The sequence below is a fragment of the Pleurodeles waltl genome, chromosome 6, assembly GCF_031143425.1.
Source record: "Pleurodeles waltl isolate 20211129_DDA chromosome 6, aPleWal1.hap1.20221129, whole genome shotgun sequence".
NCBI lineage: Eukaryota > Metazoa > Chordata > Amphibia > Caudata > Salamandridae > Pleurodeles > Pleurodeles waltl.
In genome coordinates, this window is record NC_090445.1 from 855968967 (window position 1) to 855991804 (window position 22838).

General features: G+C 44.5%; 1 protein-coding gene across 4 annotated transcripts in view; it reads left to right on the forward strand.

Annotated features, from left to right (window-relative positions):
* Positions 1–22838, forward strand: part of LCOR (ligand dependent nuclear receptor corepressor) — a 276632-nt gene that overhangs the window by 53279 nt on the left and 200515 nt on the right. For all 4 annotated transcript variants that reach the window (XM_069239600.1, XM_069239601.1, XM_069239598.1 and 1 more), the window contains exon 2: positions 9875–10003. The gene's annotated coding sequence lies outside the window, so the exon portion shown is untranslated. The remainder of the gene's footprint in view (positions 1–9874; positions 10004–22838) is intronic.

A 22838-nucleotide genomic window follows, 5' to 3' on the forward strand; every position in this document is an offset into this window, starting at 1 on the left:
ATATATCCGCTTTTGTCGAGGTCTTTGCTATTAAGCACATTAGGACTGAAGTGTGATGGATTAATTACCAAATTCTGTAAAATCTGTCATCTCAAGCTTTAATCTCCACAGCGGGAGGTATTTTACAGAGTTGACAATATGTTGTATACATGATTGGGATATGAGAGTGGGTCAAACATATTTCGTATGTCTAGGTAAGAATTGTGACTTGAGGCTTCTAAATATCCCATGTGGCCTCAGTGACCTAATGTATAACTAACTGGCTTCCAAAGCTGGGAACTGTGGGCCCGAATCCCATGTGGGTTGGAAGGAAGATATGTCTTTGCTATTATGTATTTAATTTTACCACGCCATCCTGTGATAGGCCATACCATACCATGATGGGCCATTCTATATTGTTCAATGATGGGCCATACCATACTGTACTCCATGACCGGCGTACCATAAAAGGCCATTCTATACAATGTTTGGTCATACTAAAACATACTATACTAAACAAAGAAGCCCCATATCAAAATATATTCTGCTATACGACAGGCCATACCATACCATAACATACCGTACTATACAGTGACCGCATACCATAACATATAATGCAAGTCGGTCAGTACCATACGATGGCAGGGCATACCTGTCCATATCATACTGTAGGACAGGTCATAATAAAATTGCTTCTCTGTACTATGCTATACAATGACAAACCATACCGTGCTATACGACAGCTCATGCCACAATTACAAGCCATAACAAACTGTGCAATAACAGGCCATACTTTAACCTACTATACAATACAGTGACAGACCATACCATAACAGACAGTGACAGGCAATAACATACCATACTATACGGCTGGCCATAACATACCATATTATACAAGGCCATAACATACCATTCTACGACATACCATACTATAAAACACAGGCCATACCATGCCATACAATACAGTGACAGGCCATATTGTGCTATACAATGACAGCCCACAACAAACCATACCATACAACAGCTCATGCCATACCATGACAAGCCATCCCATACCAGGGCAAGCCATACCATACTATACAGTGAAGGGCCATAACATAACCTGTTATGTTATGCAATGACAGGCCATACCTAACCACATGACAGAGCAGACCATACCATACTATAAATGAGACCATACTATACAATGACAGACCATACCATACTGTACAATGACAGACCATAACACAACATGCCATACTATGGCAATCTTCATCATACCAAATTCTATAATTACAGGCCATACTGTACTATACAATGACAGCCTACTGTGAACTATACCAATTTATACGACCACTCGTACCATACCACCAGACGCTAAGCCATACCATACTGTACAGTGGCAGGCCATAACATACACTATACTGTAAAATAAAATGCTGTACCGTAGCCTACCATATTATAGTGAACGGTGACGAACCATACAGGAGAATGACAGGCTGTATGATAACATACCGTACTACACCGTGATGGACCATACTATACATTTCCATACTGTACTATACAATGACAGGCCATAGCAGGCTGTTAGTATGCTAACAAATCATACTGTACAGTACAATAGAGGAAGTGATACAGTAAATTAACAAGGAGAGTCTAGCCAGAGCAGAGCAAGTGGTCTGCCTCGAATATTAGAGCCCATTCATGAGCCGAGAGCTGAAAATATTTGCTACCTTAATCATAAAACAAACATCATGTAAAACACAACAAAGTCTATTAAAAATTCAACAAAGTATATTTAACACGTGCAAACTTTGACATTAATAGGGCATATTATTGCCAGTACTGAGAAGTAATTCTTAAACTTGTTTGTTTTGTACAACTGGTAGTCTGACCTCCGATATTTGAAAGTGCTTTCATACACGATAATGAAGGAAAGAACATTTTTGGTAAAATTAAAATATTTTCCTAAGATCACATAGTTTAAGCAGGGAAAGCCACAAGTTATCTAAGATTTCTATGTTAATGATTTGTTTTCACCACTTAGTGCATTTTTCTGCACTTTCTAAAAATATAGCACAAACTCGACCTGAGGTATTGGAGCACATTACACGAGCATTACATTACACAAGGACACATGCATTGTTTATAGGCGGGGGTATTATTTGCTTTGCCCAGAATCCCAGGATGTTGAGCTGACGCCAAGACTTGAACCTGTTTTCCTAGATCCAGAGCTAGCAACTCTGACCATAAAGCCTCATCCTGGATAGAGGGCGGGTGAAAGGCCAAAGCCACATAAAAACTAGTCTCTTTATGGGCTCGAGGTTCAAACAGGACCTTGTCCTCTGCTAGAGCCCGGCTTCAGGCTCTAGCCTGGCCTGAGCTTTCAGTGGCTGACCCACCTCTACTATGCTACACCTCATACCATACTGTTACAAGTCATCCCATCCCATACCATTGCACATCATACTATACAGTGAGAGGCCATACTATACTGTGACAGGCCATACAATACCGTACTCTGACAGCCCGTAACATAGCACACTATACTACACGACAGACCATATCATACTATACAATGACAGGCCATGACATACCTATCAGAACCCCTTTCAGTTGGCCAAAGGGCACGCAGGATTTAATGGACCCACCTGTGGTTACTGAGACCTTATTCTCCTGATGTCCCGGGGCTCAACCTACTTTGAATCCCGCTCAAATGTGTCAAGCACCCATTCTGCACCTGACTCTGTGGTAGCATCGGACGAGCTGTCAAATACTTGTTTTTATATAAAAGAAGTATTTTAACTCTAATTCTACACATGCAAAGTTAAACAACATTCAAAAGCAATAACACAATCCCTCTCGACGTCCGAGCTCAAGTAGTTGTCAGGCCACTCATTGTCCCATTAATTTCAGTGCAACTGGTTTGACGTTATTCATAAGTCACTGCTGGCCCCATCCAGGGTATGCAAACTATTACTCTTTACTTAAGAGTTCTCCCCTCTGATTCCTTTAGGAAGTTCAGTCACAAGAGTCTACTGATTCGCAGTAGTGAATGCAGTATGTCCCCCAGGGGCCCCTAGGGCCTGGTTCATGGCTAGCCCACTCTGGCAGTATGGAACCCCTCAGCAGCTCAGTGAAGTCCTGCTTCAACCCAGCAAAGTCAGGCTGTGCACAGACACAAGAGGCAGCACTCTGTAGGATCTCTCTTCGGAGCTATGATCCCATCTGGTTCTAGTGATGTGGACTGTACCCACTCTGTTGGTCGCACAGTCAGTTACACTTCCCTTTAATTGGGTAAGTTTGATCTCCTTGCTCTGACAGGACTCTGGTGATGTCCTCTGATCCTCCGACTTTCTTTGGTGCAGTGGAGCCAGCTTGGTTACAGCAGCAGTTTCTCTGTCCTGAACCCTTGGCCTCAGCCTCTCCAACTGCCCCTGCTGGTATATTGGCACTCGGAAGTCTGTTCATTCTGGCCTGGCATTGATGTCACGGGTCCCCTCTCTGGCACACGGGGCTACCCATTGTGAGGTTGTGAAGGCCTGGTGCCCTCCACACAACCCTCGCTCCTCAGGCTCAGTCCAAGCCGGACCCTCCTGGCTCACAGGGATAGCCCAATCATCCAGCACATGGGCTACTGCCTTATCAGTGCAAGAAAAAACACCTCGCCCAGGGAGTCCTCACAAGATGACTCCCTCCTGGACCTTGCTCCTTCCAATGCTCTGCTCTTCCTAACAGGGCACACTGGTCTTTACTAGCAGGTTGATGCGAGTGCTGCAGGCTCTAGAGCAGGTGGTCTTGGTTCCCCTGGTTGATGTCCCCTTACACCAGAAGGAGACTAGCAGGGCTGGGTGCCTAGTCCTGGTGTCAGACATTAGTCTTCAGAGCTTCCCCTCCTCACACAGCCCGTCAGATGACAGTTTGGGGTCTCAAACTCCCCTACTTAGTCATTTTCCAGACTCCAAATGTAATTTAGTGTCCAAATCTTCAAAGTTGTATGTTGGGGTTCTGCTTCTTTGAAACAGACATCTTTTCTCTTTCTTCTTCCTCCTGAAGGATGTCTTTTATAGCAGGCAGTACTCTAAAGTCGGTAAACCCACAACAGGATTTATGGGAGTTACCAGAGTTCACACCTGGATGTCAGCCACAGTGACAAGCGCTTCAAAAGGTTCATCCTGGGCTCCCAGCCCTACTCTTTGCTTCCCTTATCAGCCCCATCTCTAGCCTCCTAAGATGTGTCCAAGACCCTTTTTTTGTGCTTTTTCATAGAATCGAGGAGCCCTTTGAAATGCAAAGAGGGAGCCTAACTCTCTCATCCCCCACTGCATGTCCCTCCCTGCTTACAAGAATACAGAAACACATCACATACATCTGTCAAGGGCCTATATGTAATGTACCAGTGCAGGGACTTTTGCACTCTGTGTACATCCCCAGCACACTTACTGCCCTGTTATCCTTATGTATTCTTCAACCACAAGTATAACTACATGCAGCAAGCGCATTCAGTCTGCGTACACTGTTGAGTACTGCCTCCTTTCTGTATTGTTATTTTAAAAACACAAACTACCAGCATGCACACATTTACCATACACGCACTGTATCACACTTCACCCCTTGTGCAGAGTACTTCTTATGCAGCACACATGCACTAGGTGCATATTTCGATCACACAGGCCCTTCCATATCTCCCTGATGTAGGCCAGAGATAACTTAAGTGCACAGCGTCAGAACTTTTAGAAAGGGGACTGAGGCTGTAGGCCTCACCCCAGTGACAGATGGTAAAAAAATAAGTCCTGTTCACTACTACTGATCACTACACGTTGTGTTGCCACCACTACACTTCTGCTGTTAACTCCTGGTGAAGTCATTCGCCATCCACCGCTTTGAGGGCAGAACTTTGTGCTCCCCCTCCGGTCCAACGAGAATACCATCCATAAGACAGGCCTTTGTTATGACCCACACAAGCAATCAATCAGTTTTTGTAGAGCGCGGCTACTCACCCATGAGGGTCTCAAGGCACGGGGGGCCTCATCCAAAGACCCATGTCTTGAGGTTCCTACTGAAGATGGTGAGCGACGGGCTTTGTCTGAGCTGCAGGGGGAGGTTGTTCCAGTTCTTTGCTGCAATGTAGGTGAAGGATTGTCCTCCTGGGGTGGTTTCATGGATGCAAGGGATGGTGGCCAGGGCCATCTAGGTGGAGCGGAGGGATCTGGCAGGGGTGTGGAAGAAGACTGGTGGTTCAGCTAGGCTTATTCTGCGTTGTGTATGGCCTTGTATGTGTGGATGAGTAGCTTGAAGAAGATTTGCTTCTCGACTGGGAGCCATTGAGGGTCCACAGGTGTTGGGAGGTGTGTTCTCGGCGTGGGAAGTCCAGAATGAGTCTGGCTACGAAGTTCTGAATGAGGTGTGGTTTTTATATATATATATATATATATATATATATATTTGTTTTGTTGTTAAATAATGTTTTTAGTCGAGGTGAGGGCGTTGCTATAGTCTAGCTTGCTTATGACTAAGGCGTGGGTGACTGTCTGCTGGGATCCATCTGAAGATCTTCTGAAGTTTGCGGAGTGTGTGCCAGTAGAAGGTGACTGAGTTTACATTGTGGGTCATGAATAGGAGGAGTCGAGGATGATGCCTAGGTTGCGGATGTGCTCAGTCGGTGCACGGGGAGTAGGGTGCTGATGGATGTGGGCCACCAGGTGTTGTCCCAAGCTGAGGTTTCTTAAGATGAGCTCATTTTGGCCGTGCCCGGGTCTTCAGTGAGGGAAATGATGAGTTGTGTCATCGGCATATGACACAATATTCATACCGTGGCTTCTGACGATGGCTGTGAGAGGAACCATGTATACGGTGAACAGTTTGGCACTCAGTGAGGATCCTTGGGGGACTCCGCAGTTGACTCCTGTGGGTCTGGATGTGCAGGGTGGGAGTTTGACCCTTTGTGTCCTCCCGGAGAGTAAGGAGTGGATCCATTCCAGGGCTCTTCCACGGATTCCTATGTCGTGGAGTCTGGTGCGTAGAGTGCTATGGAAGACTGTGTCGAAGGCTGCTGAGAGGTCAAAGAGTAGGAATGCTGCGGTGTGGCCGCAGTCTAGGAGTAATTGGATGTCGTCGGTGGCTGCCAGGAGTGCTGTCTCAGTGCTGTGGTTGCTGGGGAAGCCGCACTGGGAGCTGTCCAGGGAGTTGTTGGCCTCAATCAAATTCTGTAGTTGTGTGTTGATTGCTTTCTCCAGTACTATGGCGGGGTAGGGTAGCAGCGAGATGGGCCGGATTTTTTTTTTAGGTACCATACCATACCATACTATACAGCGACAGGCTATACTATACTATGCCATACTATAAATTTACAGGCCATACCATATTATATAATTAGAGACAGTACATACTATGCAGTGAAATATGATCCATAACTGCGGGGATATAAGTAGCTGCTGCAGAATTCCATAATTCAAGTGGTCCTGACCATGCCATACTACACAGTGTCAGCTCGTAACACAACAAACCATGCTTTATCAGGCCATAATATAACACACCATACCATGACAAGCCATACCCTGCCACACTATGGCAAGCCCTACCATACCATGCCATAGTATACAATGCAGGCGTAAAAAAAAATCATATAAATGCTACTCGACCTGCAGGTCGAGTAACTTGAATAATCTACTCGACCTAACTGTAATGTACTTGACCTGTAAACTTGTCTCAGATTGTGTGATCATAGGCAAAAAAAAATTTTACAGTCTCCTTTTTCTTCATTATGACGAGTGCACCTTCAAATATGTTAGTTTAACATTTCTGCTGTACAAAAAAATACCTCTTTTGTTTGATTAAATAAACTAAATGTATTCTCTGTGTATATTAAGAATCTAACCAACAAAGAGGGTAGGCGTGATCCATGACTTGTCTCTTAGTTTACTAATAGCATTGCCATCAGGGCAGGAGTGTTTTCTCAGTTTGTTTAAACACTCACTTTTAATGAATATATTACTAAAGCATAATGTGGTCGTGCACTGTTGTTTACAGATAGTAAATTTCCAGGAATTGTCCAAAAACCTTCTGAGCTTTACTGATAAACCTATTTAGTGTATTAACCATGATCTGTGCAAATTGGGTTTCAAAAAACATATTTATCATTTGCAATCACCAAGTAAAGTGTTCTGATTTGTTTTCATCCTATTAAAATATTTTTTTCAGCCCACAAAAGTGCAAAAAAAAAAATGGGCTTTCACAACTACTGACATATATTTTGAAATGTTTGTACAGTTGACTTTAATCAAATGTGGTGTGTTTGGAAAAACCTGACGCCCTACAGCCTTTAATTTCACACTTCTAACAGCAGGTCACACAGTTCATCTATCAAAATCCTGTAAGTCTACAGTCGGAAAGGAGAAAGACAAACTGACTTTTGACCTCCGTCTCTGAACGCAGAGCAAATGTGACAAGATCATTATTTAAAGGAATCTTTATTGCTCCTTCACTTCTGACTGAACAGAACACCTGTTCTTGCTCAGCTCGCTAGAAGGGGCGTGTAGGTCCTAAAAATAGCTCAACTTGATAAAATATGACGAGTAGATTTTTCGAGGGCTGCAATGATGGAACATACTATACAATGGCTGGCCATACCATAATATAGTATACAATGTCCGGCCATATGAGACTGCCCACAACAAAGCATACTATATGACAACTATATGTAAGTAATGGGCATAATTTATCATGGCACAGTATAACATACCATGACAAGACATACCATAACATACTGTACAATTGCAAGCCCTCTCATACTGTAGAATGATGGGCTATACCATAATGTACTATACTATGATAGGCCATACCAAGCAGTATAATGAAAGGCTCTACCATTCTGTACAATGATAACCGTTAGAATAGCTTCTATACTGTTCAATGGCAGACCATACTATACAATGACGTGCCACGCTAAACAGTGACTGGCTATGCCATATCATACTATTCTTTGCCAGTGCTTGTTTCTGGCAGCTGCAGAATAGCAGAGGTGTTAAGTGATGGTAACTTTGGCTGAGGATGTGGATGTCAGTTTTAACTATCTGAGCCTAGACAGAGCACCTTTAACATTCCTAAGCTAGAAAAAGTACTAAGTCATTGAATGTAACCATGTAAAATGTTTTACATCAGAATACCTATATAGCCTTTGAAAGTCCACTCCTGTCAAATCGTACACTTTTAAAAGCATGCTGCAAGTTAAGACATGGATACTCTCAAACATTTTCACAGAGGCCAAAATGTTGGTCTGTGATGTGACCCAGGGCCACAATGATGCCAGTGGGGTGACGGTTGAGCAGGTGCTTTTGAGGGAAAATGATTTTAGGATGTGCGCTGTACAAAACTCTGTCCTGATTTTGGTTTCATAAACTATAAAGTTGTACATGTGTGATAGGAACCTAGGGCACCCAAAGGGCATATAGCAACTGTCTCTCTCTTAATTCACTATTGGTATTGTTGTCAGGGTGGGGGAAAGAGTGGATGTTTCTAAATTTTTGTTTCAAAACTATCACTTTAAAAACATACTTCTCAATGCACTGATATGATGTAGTAAGGTGAAAAGATTCTGCATGTTAATGAAGTCGACTTTTTGAATTTTTAAGAGACTATCATTTTTTTTATTTTTATTTTACACTTTTACTGCAAGATAACTTTAAAAATGAGTGTTCTTAAAGTTATGCAGTGCAGGACAACCTAGTTAGTTACTTGCTGTCTTTAAGTTCAGTTAAGCTTTGAATTCGTGCTTGTGTGTTTATTTAACATCTTTTTAATGTCTGTGCTGAAGCTAATAAACAGCAGCCTAGTGCTGCTGTTGACCAGGGGGTCGCATTTAAAGGCCAGGAGGGCCGCACGCAGCCCCCGAGCTATACTTTGAGTATCTCTGTGTCAAGATATAAGTGTGATAATTACTGCTGCAGCTAATGTCTGCATTAAGTACAGCTGTGCAGAAAGTCTCTGAAAAGACATTTACTAGAGTGACCTGTGTGGCAGTCTAGAACATAACCACTTTAGAGGTTTAAAAAAAACTACAATTCATGTAGTAAACCAGCATTTGCAATGCAATGGTTCTTGTCTTCGTTCGAGTTAGAGCTATTGACGTAACTCCCTACCTGGATGTTTCTTGCCACATAAATAGAAAATGAAAAATATAACAGTTGACTTAAACTAGCATATTAAAAGTGACACGGCTCTCTTGAGAGCGGAGGAGAGAGACAAAAGGAAAGAAGTTCACTTGCGGTCAAACTTATCTGCAAATGTGCAGTTATCCATGTAACAGTGTTGATGGCTAAATCGGTAACAAAATCGCCCCAAGGCGGGTCAAATGTAAAGCATTTACCAATGATAACAAAGGATTATTGGAAGGCAAACGAACAAGTGAAAGTAATGGGCATGCGGTGAGCGTGGTTAAAAGCCCACAAGACTTACAACAGGTCAAAGCGCATGCATACTCAACCTAAAAATGGTGGTCTTGGATCTAGAACGCCATTTTTCACATACACCATCCACTCCCTTAATCAGGATGACCTTTTTTGGTATTGGTTTGACATATTCATGACTGCTGCTTCTAGTGTTTTTACTTCTTTTTCCTTTCCTTTAGGAAGTGTGCTGTAGTTGCTGCTATTTCCGCTGTAGTTTCATTGAGCTCTAAGAGTGAAACAAATCGACAGTAGAAATGGAAACTTCTTGTATTTATCTAGATGTCCCAGTCAACTTTTGAGGTTGAGGGGGTTATTAAAGTGTTTTCCTGAGAAAGATACTTATCCGTGACAACTATGTTTACAGGAAAAGTTTTAGCCTAAAAACTGAAAATTGTGGTAAACTTGTAATAAGTACAATAGTGTTATTTGTAATGTTATTAACTTGCATTCCCTGATGTATTTCTTTTTAGGAGCACTTGGCCTGAATGAACCGATTTAGGAATCTGGAGAAGAAGCTCTTCATCGACAAGAGCAAGCAAAAATCATTTGACTGGAAAAGCAGGCAGAAAAATTCCTCGATGCTTTTTTATCCAAAAAAGGTTAGTAGTAGTCGAAATGTGTAACATGTAGAGAATAACATTGATAATGTTTACATTTAAATGCTTATCACTTGATGATCAACACAGTATACTAACAGGCCCCAACCCTCTCGCCACCTGCACACCCTTTTAGAGTGCTTACCACATTTCTGGAATATATTACCAACATCTTTGTTCAGCGTTCAGTATCTGGTAAATGTTCATTTCGAGAATGGTCTTTAGAGCCGCGCATGCTTCATGCTGAAATAACTACATTTTTCAAAAGTTATTTTTAAAAAGATTTTGTTTTGCATATTCCTCACACCCAGATTTTTCAAGCCATTCATTAAATGCTGGTGAAGTCCCTGCATTTTATGCTGTAACAATTATGGTAAGGCTGCAGCCTACTTGCCTGTTTGTTTTCTGTTCTGCAATAGCGTGGTTTCCTAGTAGTAGGCGTATTCTTATGCAACTCACGTGCTAAGAAGTCAACATCACTGGTTAAGCCGTTAGGGCTCATACATTGTTAGCTACTTGATTGCACTTCTCTCCAGCCGGCCATTCAAGAAAAGCACCTCTGTCGAAGAGCTGCATCATGTTTTGTGAAGTGGAAGCATTTCACTCTGACTGAGTGGATATTGTTCATTCCCAATCTTTTCCTTTACTTGCCTTGTGGTGGATCCTGTTTCAGATAGTTTCACCTTCATCTATTTCCGTCATTCTCTTCAGTACTCTAGTAATGCTTCCTTGAACTGTTGGCTCCCAAACAAGTCTTTTCAATGAATGGCAGTCAGCGGAAGGGTTTTATTGTCACTATTCTAATATCAGCAAAGCTCCATACCTTCATGTTCCTTCTAAGATAGTACCAGATGTTAATACTTCTGGGTTTGCCAGCTCCTGTACTTGATAGTTAACTCTGTGTAGTTAATCTCAAGGATGTCACTTCCATTTATCTGTTTGAGCACCACGCTCTCCATAATTAAGGTGTGTTCTTCAGAGTATTCTACCTAATATACTTTTCCTCCTAATTTCCCCTGGCTGGCTTTTGGGCTCCTTAACAAGGTAGTAAGAGGCGTCTGCTTTTCTCAATCACCAAACGTTTTATGTGTGCCCATAACTACGAAAATGGCTGATTAGAGGCTTTACTGAGTTTATTCTCCTCACTGTGAGACCGCCTCTTAACGAGTCCTCTTGGTCAAGACCGAGGAAGGGGTCCCTTGGTCTTGTAGTTTATTATGAAATACTGGGTATGGCGCAATCTGGTATTTTCTACTCACTAGAGTTTTTGTGGTCCTACAAATAACTGAGGCATTCCTTTAGCAGAATTCCACTCTCAATAATGGGGTTAGAGGGCTCCAGGCTTTATTACTTCCGTTGCGCAAATGTCCTATTACTTACTGGTAATCTTCATTCTTCCTGGTCCTGTAGTCGTTGTCCCATTCATTACTAGTGGAGAAAGATTTATCTCTGCAACAGAAAAAAGAACGCAAGAAATGCTGACCAACCTCCTCCCCCCTTTAATCCACGCCCACTGGGAGTACATAATGTGCACTTACCCAGCAGTCCTTCTGAACTACCCAGCCCGAAAAAGGAAGGCCTGACGCATGGGAGAGAGAGTTGGGATGAATAGGACGAGGACTATAGGTAAGTAATAGGACATTACCCTCTGGTCCCTCCAGTCCTCAGCCGATTGATTACTAGTGAAGAATACACAAGCCAGAAGATCCGGCCTTCTAAAGAACCAGAAACAGAAAAACCACAAAAGGACACACTACCAGAAAAGTAGCATCCAAAAGAAATTTAATGAATTAATAAAGTACAAAAGCTCCACACAACCATGTTGGGAACACCATGCAACACTGTCAACTCAAAATTGTCTCTGCCACCCCTCCCCCAAGATATTCTGGTGCCAGACACCGAGAGGCACTTCTCAAACCCCCACACCCTCCATAAGAACTGCAGCACATCCGACAAGTAACAATTCAAAGGAGACAACTTCTCCCCCCCACCTCCATCACTTCAGAAAGTTACACAGTGCCTGCCTTAAGACTTCAAAGACGCAGGCTTCCCGGGAGTGGTAGATGGCTACTGCTAAATAGCGAGGGCGGCCCTTACATTGCAACACTCTCCTCTCAACTTCCAAACCGAAGTCGACTGAGATCCAGAGATGGAGCAGACAGGTGAGGGGATTGGGAGCATGGAACTATCCAAGGACACTGCAATCTTGGTTCCCCACTGTTTGGCTGATGGCTGTTCGGAGGCCAAAACCAGAATCACCACCTTGGACTCGCCCATCAACCCAACCAGAAACCTGGGGAATGAGAGCAGTTTGCAGAAAGGCATACAACAGATGGTCTGGACAAGTAACCTTAAGAGCATCCACCCCCCAGACTCCCTCCTACTTAGTGCGAGCACAAAACCGGGGAACCTGCTCATTGAGCTGAGAAGCAAATAGGTCCAGGAAAGGCACCAAACTTCTTGAAGAAATCTCCCCCTGCACATGAATTGCCACAAGAGACTGAAGGTGCACTCTCTCCCTCCCCTCCCCTGAAACAAGGTCAGAGCCACGTATTTGAGGGAGTGGGACCGGATACCACCCTGGTTGTTGAGATATGCTACACTCACCTGGTTGTCGGAGCGCACTAGAAGACTCCGAAAATCTGTGAAAGCCCGAAAAGACTGCCATCAGGTTTTTTTTCTTTTCTTTTTTCCAATTGGATGAACCCCTCCTCTCCTGAAGAGACCACTGAGCCTGCAGAGACCGGGGGTGCCACCCCGCGCCCTCAGACCAAAGGTTTTTGCATCTGTTGTGAGGACCAGTGGAGTAAAACAGGCTGTAAGAGAACATCTCTGGAGAGATTGTCCTGCACAGTCCACCATGTCAACTTCAGAACCACAGAAAGGGATACTGAAACCAATACATCTAAGTCCCTGGAAGAAGGATCCCAAAAGGACAGAAGATTGAGCCAGAATGCCCTGAGGTGAAAGCGAGCCCAAGGTATGATGAACACTACCACTGCTGTGAACCCCAGAGGTGCTAAGCCACCTGCTGATCAGCACCAAAGGCAGTCTCATCACTTCCTGAGCCAAGGACATTGATGCCACCGTCCTCGGAGCTGAAAGGAAGACCCTGTTGAGATTGGTGAAACATCAAGCCACTCTAAAAATAAGATCCTGAGAAGGAATCAGCTGACATGTCTCCCAGTGTATCAAAGTCATGAGCTTTGAGAGCAGCACCACACCATCTGGACGTCCTGAAGAACCTGATCCCTCGATCGGCGTGACCCATTTCTATCTGGGATTGAAGAAATCTTCATGAGAGTTGAGTTTTTGAGTCTGGCCCTCTGGGCTGTGCCCTTTGGATAGCCATTTTCTTCAATCAGCATCTTTGGAAAATGAAAGGTTGATGGAACAAACACCTTCCGCTTCTGTCCAAACTGCCATTCCAAATTTCCTCGGACTGACCAACACCAGGTTTGTAACCTCTGTTTGTCGCTGGAGCACTTTAAGGTGGATTGTAAGGCCTGCCAATCCTTTAGGTCAAAATAAGAGTACGTGACAAAAGCGCTCTATTTGAAGAGAGATGCAGAGGCAGGATACAGAACAGATGCCCGACTTTTTCAGTATCAAGGACACCATTTCAGACACAGAGCAGGAGCAGCAGATCCAGGAGGCCTCCGCTGCAGTGGAGCAGGCGGTATTCTCCTTAAAAGATTCAGACTCCGAAACGGAAGTCACACTGGAGATGCATGATGTTACCCCGGGTCAACAAACCATGAGTAAACCACCCCCTGCCTCCACCAACAAGCATACCACCTTGGAAGCTAAAACACTCTAGCCGCCACTTCATTACAGCCCTGGCAGGCATCAGAAAACCTTTTCGGATGCTCCTCCCTCAGTCTACGCACTGAAACGGAAGCCGAAAGGGGTTGCTTCCACTCCGAGTCAAACCCCAGCCCTCTCGGCATAAAAACCTTCCACTTCCCATTCGGCTCTGCCTCGCTCGGCACCGAAAAGACCGCTTGTCCCTGCTCCAACGACTTCGGTACCAAAACTATCCGCTTCAGAACCGAAAAACTTGAGTCCAAAAATAGCTTGGAACCGAAATCACTACCGGAGCTCATCCTTCATAAAATGAAGCAGCAGCTTCAAGGCAAGCAATCCCAGCTGCATAAAACCAGGAAGGGTGTTGGTAAAAACTGCTATATCCACTCCTTCTGAATGACAGCTTGCCTTTAAGGAGGCTTGAGACCATTCTACACCTCCACTCAAGCAAAGGAAGACAGAAAAGGACATACAAGAGGCTTACCATCCCTCTTTATCTCCTCCACCAACTACCACGCCTCCACCACATTCTCCATCACTGCAGCAATTGCATAGTGATCCCTTGGAGTTTTCACCATAAGGGTCACCTCGTTCCCCACATGTTACGCAGGATACTGGAGGTGACCTAGTCCAGTTACACACAGACACAGATACCTGGTGTAGGAAGTTGGCTCTGTATGTACTATTTCAAAGTAAGAAATAGCATGCACATAGTCAAAGGGTTCCCCTTAGAGGTAAGATAGTGGCAGAAAGAGATAATTCTAATGCTCTATTTTGTGGTAGTGTGGTTGAGCAGTAGGCTTATTAGAGGGTAGTGTTAAGCATTTGTTGTACACACACAGGCAATAAATGAGGAACACACACTCAAAGACAATTCCAGGCCAATAGGTTTTTGTATAGAAAAATATATTTTCTTAGTTTATTTTAAGAACCACAGGTTCAAGATTTACAATCAATACTTCAAATGAAAGGTACTTCACTTAGGTATCATAGGAACTTTGAATCAGTGAAATAGCATGTACAGTTTTGGCAAAAATGGCAATAAGCTATTTTAAAACTAGACAGTGCAATTTTCAACAGTTCCTGGGGGAGGTATGGGTTTTAGTTTTGCAGGTAAGTAAACCACCTACAGGGTTCAAAGTTGGGTCCAAAGTAGCCCACCGTTGGGGGTTCAGGACAACCCCAAAGTTACCACACCAGCAGCTCAGGGCCGGTTAGGTGCAGAGGTCAAAGTGGTGCCCAAAACACACAGGCTTCAATGGAGAAGGGGGTGCCCCTGTTCCAGTCTGCCAGCAGGTAGGTACCCGCGACTTCGGCGGGCAGACCAGGGGGGTTTTGTAGGGCCCCGGGGGGGACACAAGTCAGCACAAAGTACACCCTCGGCGGCACGGGTGCGGCCGGGTGCAGAGTGCAAACAGGTGTCGGGTTTGCAATGGAATTCAATGGGAGACTCAGGGGTCTCTTCAACGAAGCAGGCAGGCAAGGGGGGGGGTCCTCTGGGTAGCCACCACCAGGGCAAAGGAGAGGGCCACCTGGGGGTCGCTTCTGCACTGGAGGTCAGATCCTTCAGATCCTGGGGGCTGTGGGTGCAGTGTCTTTACCAGGCGTTGGGTTCTTAGAAGCAGGCAGTCGGGGTCAGGGGGAGCCTCTGGATTCCCTCTGCAGGCGTCGCAGGGGGGTTCAGGGGGGGTCAACTCTGGCTACTCACAGGGTCGCAGTCGCCGGGGAGTCCTCCCTGTAGTGTTGTTTCTCCGCAGGTCGAGCCGGGGGCGTCGGGTGCAGAGTGGAAAGTCTCCCGCTTCCTGCGGGAAACGTGCAGTCCTTTAAAGTTTGTTTCTTTGTTGCAGGGTTGTTTCTTCTTTGGAGCAGAGCCGCTGTCCTCTGGAGTTCTTGGTCCTTTTAGATGCAGGGTAGTCCTCTGAGGCGTCAGAGGTCGCTGGACCCTGTGGGACGCGTCGCTGGTGCAGTTTTTCTTGAAGCGGGGAGACAGGCTGGTAGGGCTGGGGCCAAAGCAGTTGGTGTTTCCATCTTCTCTGCAGGGCTAAAGGTGAGCAGTCCTTCTTCTTCAGGTTGCAGGAATCTATCTTGCTAGGTTCTGGGAGCCCCTAAATACTCAATTTAGGGGTGTGTTTAGGTCTGGGAGGTTAGTAGCCAATGGCTACTAGCCCTGAGGGTGGCTACAACCTCTTTGTGCCCCCTCCCTGAGGGGAGAGGGGGCACATCCCTAATCCTATTGGGGGAATCCTCCATCTGCAAGATGGAGGATTTCTAAAAGTCAGTCCCCTCCGCTCAGGACACCTTAGGGGCTGTCCTGACTGGCCAGTGACTCCTCCTTGTTTTTCTCATTATCTCCTCCAGCCTTGCCGCCAAAAGTGGGGCCGTGGCCAGAGGGGGCAGGCATCTCCACTAGCTGGAGTGCCCTGGGGCGCTGTAACAAAGGGGGTGAGCCTTTGAGGCTCACCGCCAGGTGTTACAGTTCCTGCAGGGGGAGGTGAGAAGCACCTCCACCCAGTACAGGCTTTGTTACTAGTCACAGTGTTACAAAGGCACTCTCCCCATGTGGCCAGCAACATGTCTGGTGTGTGGCAGGCTGGTAAAACTAGTCAGCCCACACTGGAAGTCGGATATGTTTTCAGGGGGCATCTCTAAGATGCCCTCTGGGTTGTATTTCACAATAAAATGTACACTGGCATCAGTGTGCATTTATTGTGCTGAGAAGTTTGATACCAAACTTCCCAGTTTTCAGTGTAGCCATTATGGTGCTGTGGAGTTCGTGTATGACAGACTCCCAGACCATATACTCTTATGGCTACCCTGCACTTACAATGTCTAAGGTTTTGCTTAGACACTGTAGGGGCATATTGCTCATGCACCTATGCCCTCACCTTTGGTATAGTGCACCCTGCCTTTGGGCTGTAAGGCCTGCTAGAGGGGTGACTTATCTATGCCATAGGCAGTGTGAGGTTGGCATGGCACCCTGATGGGAGTGCCATGTCGACTTAGTCATTTTCTCCCCACCAGCACACACAAGCTGGCAAGCAGTGTGTCTGGGCTGAGTGAGGGGTCCCCATGATGGTATAAGACATGCTGCAGCCCTTAGAGACCTTCCCTGGCATCAGGGCCCTTGGTACAAGGGGTACCAGTTATAAGGGACTTACCTGGATGCCAGGGTGTGCCAATTGTGGAAACAAAGGTACAGTTTTAGGGAAAGAACACTGGTGCTGGAGCCTGGTTAGCAGGCCTCAGCACACTTTCAAATCATAACTTGGCATCAGCAAAGTCAGGGGGTAACCATGCCAAGGAGGCATTTCCTTACACCTGGTGTCAATATGATGTTGATACATACACAGATCTAGATATTGAGGTATAGCCTGCTAGGTGTTCACCACCTGCTGACACTACTTCTTTCCAGGAACTGGTGGGGAGGGTTGCAGCTTAACATCCGGTACCCTTGCATAATGACCCTATAGAGGAAGATTTCCTTTTTGAGGCACTGACATTACGTTTCTCAAACTTGTCATACAAGACCAGCACTATTAATTTAAAGTGCTGCCATTTGAGGTCACCACAGCACCAGGGGTGTTCACAAAGTGTATCATGGTGGTAGCAGCCCATCCCTGCAGACAGAAGATTCATGTCTACTGTTGCCTAGATGACTGGCTTACCAAAGCCAGCTCTCCCAATCAGTGTCTCAACCACATTCAAACCACAATAGACTTGCTTAACTGGTTAAGGTTTAAAATCAATTTTCAGAAATCGCTTCTCATCCCCCTTCAGATACAGCCCTACCTTGGGCTTTAATCAATACACACCTTGGCCTAGCTTATCCAAATCCACAAAGAAATCAGAATTTTTCAAGTACGAAGTCTTCACTTTAGTCCTAATATAAAGGTTCCGGTGAAGCTCATAATGAAGCTTCTGAGAATGATAGCCTCTTGCATTGCAGTAATGCCACACGCACGACTTCACATGCACCAGTTTTAGGAATGCCTATCACGCTAGTTGTCTCAGGCACAGGGTCATTTGGATCTAGTGTTGGCAGACAGCCGTACCTTTTGCTTACAACAGTGGCGGAAGAAAACCAACCTTTCAAGAGGGCAGCCATTTCTGCACCCTGTTCCACAAGCCATTCTCCCAACAGATGCTTCCCAGATGGGATGGGGTGCTCATTTCCAACACCACACAATACAGGGTCTTTCGGATCAGACACACAAAATAATGCATATCAGCTATCTAGAATTGCTAGCTGTTTATCTAGCACTCAAACCTTTTGTGATGAATCTGGTCAACAAAGTAGTTCTTATTTGTACAGACAACATGACAACTATGTTCTACCTACCAAATTGGGTGGGGGGGGGGGGGGAATTCACTTGTTGCAGCTGTCTCACCTTGTCCAGACAATTTGCAGTTTCAAAGATGTGGGTTTCCAGTCCTGTTCGCAACAGATGAAAACGCAAAATGCTCAAACTTCACCCCCAGGTATTCACACTTAGTCTTGGGGTAATGCTCTATGAATGAGCTGGTCAGGAGTATTTGACTATGCTTTTCCACCTCTACCTCTCCTTCCGTATGCGGTTCGAAAACAAACTTCGCTCACACTGATGGTACCCACATAAGCAAGACAAACATGGTTCACCATTCTACTGGATCTATTAGTAGTACCTCACAAGAAGCTTCTCCTCAGCCCGGACATTCTCACTCAGAACCAGAGACAAGTCAGCCACCCAAACCACAAGGAGTTGAACCTTGCAATTTGGCTCCTGAATTCCTCAGATTCGGATATCTGAATCTACCTCAAGAATGTATGGACAACCTTAAAGAAGCATGAAAACCAACCAAAAGACCATGCTATGCGGCAAAGTGAAACACTTTGCTCACTTTTGCATCTCTGAAAAGTGGGATCCTTTGCAGGTGTCCTTACAAAATAATATTTTGTATCTTCAATTCTTACAAATGGCAAACTAGGCACATACTCCTGTAAGGTTGCATCTATGGCTGCATATCTCCAGAACTGAGAAAGGTCTTCTCTTTTCAGAATCCCTGTCATTAAAGATTTTATCGAAGGGCTTAAAAGGGTGATACCACCAAGATCGCCTCGAGTGCCTTCCTGGAAACTTAACTTGGCACTCGCTAGGCTTATGGGACCACCTTTTGAACCATTGTATTCATGTCCATTACAAATTCTTTCATGGAAGGTGGCTTTTCTAGATGCAACAACTATTTGTTGCTTTCTCTCTGCCTCATAAAGCCAACCCCATTACTAAATCATGTATAGCAAGAAGGATTGTAAAATGTATACAAACGTGTTATGCAAAGGCTAAGAGACCAATTCTTATTGCCCCTAGAGCACACTTGACACATAAAGATGCATCTATGGCTTTTCTAGGTAACATACCCATAGCTGATATTTGCAAGGCAGCTACGTGGTCAGCAACTCACACGTTCACCAAACAGTACTGCATGGATGTTTTAGCACGCCAGCACCCTAATGTAGGTCAGGTAGTGCTCTTTTTCAAAGCACTGCAGCACCCACAGGTTAGCCACCCCTTACGGGGAGGCACTGCTTCATAATCTATGCAGAGCATGTGTATCTACAGCCACAAATGCCATTGAACGGAAAATGTTACTTGCCTAGTTAGCATCTGTTTGTGGCATGTAGTGCTGTAGATTCATATGCATCCACCCTCCTCTCCGGACACCTGTGGTTGTTGCAGTAATCTAACACATTTTACATATATTACATATATTACACATATTTAGAGTACACTCCATTCAGAACCGCCTGCGGGAAAACAATCTGAAGATGGAGTCCAGGACCATGTGCATTACCAGCAAGAGGAGGAGTCACTACACCTCGTGACGAGAGACTTTTTTGAAAAAAAATAACTTGTTACCTTCTGGTCCGAACACTAGATGGCGGAAGTATGCAGAGCTTGGGAATCTGCAGCACTACATGCAGGCATACTAGGTAAGTAACATTTTTATTTTTATTTTTTTTCCTTTCAATGATTTTTTTAGCACCTAAGATTTACTTAAACCACTATCCTCTCAGTGAGATAATCTCTAAAAACTAATGCGGACAAAGGATTTTCTTTTTTTCAGGCATAGACTCCATATAAATCTAAATTCCATGCTTATTGCTACATTATAAAAATGAAAATCCATTGTTACTTCACGTTCTCAGACATTGCATTGTAGTAGATAATAAGCTGAACAAGGACTTCCCCATTAAACAGAGGCATGTTTATAATAGACACTTTGTAGAGCTACAAATTAAGAATTAATCTGGCAAGACTTTCCAGTGATTTTGATTAAGATATCAGAACTACAGAGATAGATCATTAGCGAAGATTTTACACTTTTTTAATTTGATTTTTCCCAAGGGTTATTGATATATGTACAGAATGCCCCATAAGGATTTGTTTAGATAAAAGCCAAAAGGTCTTTGATGAAAAGGCAAAACGAGCATTAGAAATGTATGAGTAATTGTTTTCTCAGTTCATTGTTAAAATAATGTACATGGGTGATGGTAAAGCAAAGTTCTTTGATCACTATTCAGTGTGGAAAAGTGTGTGAAAACTAAAATAGCGCACAAATGAAGAGTGAGTTTGTTAAACTTGTATGCAAATATTTTTATAAACTATTTGATCTATTCAGACCTACAATGGTGGACTGCGGTTCATCAACAGTTTTAGAACTTGGCAGGGTCTTCCTTATGGTGTCCGTAAGTGTGGCTTAGGTAGTTTATTGGCATTCTTGGATGGTCTGTAAGTTTCTTTCATTTAAAAAATAATAATAATGTTTATTTGTTTAGTATTGTGTTGGGTCCCCAGTTCTTTGATCAGAGGTCACAACACACTAAGGCAAAATGGTCTTATAACACATTTTTTAATTTTAATATAGTAGGAGACTGAATTAGCCTTATCTGCTGAGCAAATGAAAAAAGATTTTACAATTTGTACAAATGCAAGCACTTGGGCCGCTAGAAAGCTTTTGCAGCGTGAATCTTCTGGGTGTTTTTTTTGGGGGGGTGGGTGAGATGGAGGGGGGAGAGGGAGGGATCGATCAATTGTCCCACTGTGTGGTGCCTAATCCAGCTCTTCCTCATGTCATACGCCCTCGCTGGAAACTTCCACCTGTGGTCACCATCTTGAGATTCTTTTTTTCTCCTGTTGGGTCTGGCAGCATCGCTGAAGGATCTTCAAGCATAGGGAGAGGGGCAAAAAAAAAATTAGCAGAGCCTTTGTAGAGAGATAAGTCAAGAAAACATCAGATTTGGAGAAGAGCGCACCAAGTGACATCTGAAAATGCCAGGGCAGGTGGCCCCCTACCGTAGGTGGGATGGAAAATACATCATTTTGATCATGCCCAAGGTGCCATAACAAGTTCGCACAGAAGGATAGGCACTAGGTGTGTAACCTCTGTCTTACATTAGACCACCAAAGCGATGACTGATGCCTGTTCAGTGTTTAAACCTAAAACTCTGAAGGTGAGAGAGAACAGAGGCAGGCTCATCACACCATGCAGGACCAGCTGGAGCCCCCATCGCTAAGGGACCTGGGATTGGCGAGCGAGGAGGAGGACAATATCACTAAGGTGACTGAAGGAGAGGGCTCTGACGTTGTGTTGAGGGTCGGTGGCATCAAAAGAACATTGGAAGTGGAATGACAAATGGCCTCTCGTAATGCTGAAGAAGTATGTGGGGTGGAGTCTCTTTCAACAGACTCCAAATTGGTCAATGCTGCCTAAGATTTCGCCGACTGAGAGCAAGCACAAGTTGAAAGATCCCCTCCTAGTCCCATTTAAAAGGCACCGCAGGCGGCACTACTTTGGCAAAGGCCACGGGGTCGAAAGATGACCAAAGCGGGAGAAAACAAAGTAGCCTTCAAGCAAAACTCAGCGACTGAAGGACCAACGTGGAAAAGAAAGTCAACGCCTCTGCTTGAAGCCAAAGATTGATCGGTTGAAATTGGAAAAAAAGAAAAAGCATCTTGAGGCTGAGATGGCTGCAATTCTTCAGAAGTAGGAGTTTGATGCTTCTCTAAAGATGGACAAAATTCTGCCTAAAGCCTCGATGGAACCTTTAAAAGAGGTGGAAAAACTCGGCCCATCAACAACACCTGAACAACTGGAAGATGAAGAACAAGACATTATCTATGAGGAAGAAGACGTAGACTCACAGGGTATGTTTCAGGACAAAGAAGGATCGGAGTACCACCAGACATAGTGGCAAGATCTTGAAGCGGACTCTCCAGAAGAGAGAATAGACAGCTATCCCTCATGGCCTTCAGCCCCAGATGACACCAGGATATACAATCAACTCATAAATAGGGGTGCTGATAAATACGATGTACAGTTGGAGGAGGAGAAATCACTGTCTTGTGTGTGTGTACGGGTTTTATTTTTTTTTTAAACTTTTGAGCAAATCTCAATATGTTGCCATGTATCCTGGACCAGGGAAGAGAGGCCTTTAAAAGACCCAGCAAAAGGCAGGTGGGTAACACCAGGGGCTGAAAAGAAATGGAAGCGCTCCTCAAAGGAGCCACCTTACATCAGAGGCACAGAACCTGCAGACTATTATTGCAACAACTAGAAATGGAGCAAATATTCCCACAATATCTGGACTGCCTCCAGAAAAGGAGAGCAAGAAAATGGATATGGTGACCAGAAAATTTGAGAGTGGTGCATTGCTAACTCTAATGCGCTACTAAACAGATATGCCTATCAACATTGGAAAGAGATGGAGTTCATGAAACACCTCCCTGGGGATATCTTGCGGAGTAGGGAAAACATAGCAAATACATGTCGGAAATCTGTTTTTGACAATGTAGTTACAGCAAGGAGACAGATGGTGGCAGGGACCACCTTAAAAAGACACCCTTGGTTAAGTGTCTGGATTTAAAAGGGAGGTCCGAGCAAATAATATCAACACCCCTTTTAATGGGGAACAACTGTTTGGAAGGGCAGTGACCATGATAATTTGCAACAATTAAAAAAGGACAACAGGACCGCAAAATCCACGGGGGCCTTG